The 1,870-nt window shown below is 33.4% G+C and overlaps 1 protein-coding gene across 1 annotated transcript in view; it reads right to left on the bottom strand.

Annotated features, from left to right (window-relative positions):
• Positions 1-1,870, bottom strand: part of LOC111695883 (MAP kinase-interacting serine/threonine-protein kinase 1) — a 22,915-nt gene that overhangs the window by 17,490 nt on the left and 3,555 nt on the right. The gene's annotated exons all lie outside the window — the stretch shown is intronic.

The raw sequence follows: 1,870 nt of genomic DNA, 5'->3' as shown, positions 1-1,870 counted from the left end.
CCCCCCCCCTCCTATGATCCCCAGGAGGTAACAAAAAACATCTATCTAATATTGTTCTACATTTCTTTAGGGGCGTACGAGGGGGGGCACCTATAAAAAAATACTCAATTATGCCCAAAACTAAAAAAGTTTCATTAAAAAGCTTAATCAATACTGCCTTCAACGTAAATATATTTCTGATATCATTATTTTTAATTATACTATATGTAACGATCCTATGAAAATATAGATATTTTTTAAGAAACGTTTCCATCTCTATTTTTCACCGATAGAAGCTTACACCAAAGTATTAAGATAAGTCCACTTAAGAAAATTACATAAATAATTTATTAACACTTGTTATATGGTAGTGCAGTGTATGATCGAATCATTTAAAAAAGGTATCAACATTTTTCAAAAAAAAAGGGATTTTTAAGGGGCCGGGGCAAGTGGGGACACAAATGCTCTTGTACGCCCCTACATTCTCAATTCTCAATAAATGTTGCGACAAAATCTGCATATTCATATTCATATCTAAAAAGTTCGACTTGGGTAGCTCCGATCTTGAATATATTCTAAACTTTTAAAGAGAAACTTTGAATGAGATCAACTTAAGATTAAAAAGCAACTTATTAATGTGAAAACATTTTTTAAAATTTTACTTAGCAACCGTTGGGGCCCAAAAACCCCCAGATTTTATCAATACAGGGGTCTGAGCCCCCAAATCCCTCCCCCTGAATACGCCTCAATAAAGTATGTTTGAATGTTTATTGCTTCTGAATTCTTAAATTTAAAATATCATAACACATCTACTTTTGTTTGTGCAAAAGATATTATTTTCATGCGGGGGGGGGGGGGGGAGGGTCTTGATTGAACAGAAGATAAATATTGAAACCCGAGCTCAAACTCAAGATAAAAGCTTGGGATTAAAAAAAAAAATTTTAAATGCCAAAAATATCTTTTATTATTGAATTCAAGATCTAAACCTTTTCAATTTTACTTAACAAAAAAGAAGTTCTGTCATCTTAAGTTCATAATGCTGTTTTATTTTCTAATGGTTCAATTTCCTGTATGTTTTCGCACATTTCGGGATTTAATTTGTAAACTTTTCTTTTAATAATTAGGTTTATAGAAAGATTAAGTTTAAATTGTATAAATAATAAAAATTGTATTAATTGCATAAATTGTAAAATTAATGTGTATAAATTGTATAATTATATCAACTGTATAAATTTTTCCAGTCGTATTGATTTCTTTGTGTTGGGAAAATCATGCATCATGGATTAGGTAGTTCATACAGAAAAAGGGGGGGGGAGTAAGACCAGAAAGGAGGGGGTTAAAGAGAGGGAAGGGGGGGGACGGAAAAGATATAAAGAGAAGAGATGTCGGAGAAGATATAAAGAGAAGAGATGTCGGAGAAGATATAAAGAGAAGAGAGGTCGGAGAAGATTTAAAGAGAAGAGAGGACGGAGAAGATATAAAGAGAAAATATGTTGGAGAAGATATAAAGAGAAGAGAAGAGAGAGAAGACATAAAGAGAAGAGATGACGGAGAAGATATAAAGAGAAGAGAGGACGGAGAAGATATAAAGAGGAAAGAGACTGGAGAAGATATAAAGAGAAGAGAAGAGAGAGAAGACATAAAGAGAAGAGATGACGGAGAAGATATAAAGAGGAAAGAGAATGGAGAAGATTTAAAGAGAAGAGAGGACGGGAAGATATAAAGAGAAGAGAGGACGGAGAAGATATAAATATATATATAATATATAAAATATATGATGGGAGGAATATGGGAGGCCAAATAGGGTAGTTCGGATATAGGGATAGTTAAGGGGCCGTTAGAAAGGAGACGAAAGAAAGAAAGGTGGTGGAAGGGGAAACAGTAGGTTGGG

This window comes from Eurytemora carolleeae, unplaced genomic scaffold, assembly GCF_000591075.1.
Source record: "Eurytemora carolleeae unplaced genomic scaffold, Eaff_2.0 scaffold142, whole genome shotgun sequence".
In the NCBI taxonomy this organism is placed as follows: domain Eukaryota; kingdom Metazoa; phylum Arthropoda; class Copepoda; order Calanoida; family Temoridae; genus Eurytemora; species Eurytemora carolleeae.
The sequence above is the reverse complement of the archived record's forward strand: the minus strand, read 5'-3'. Positions and strand labels throughout refer to the sequence as shown.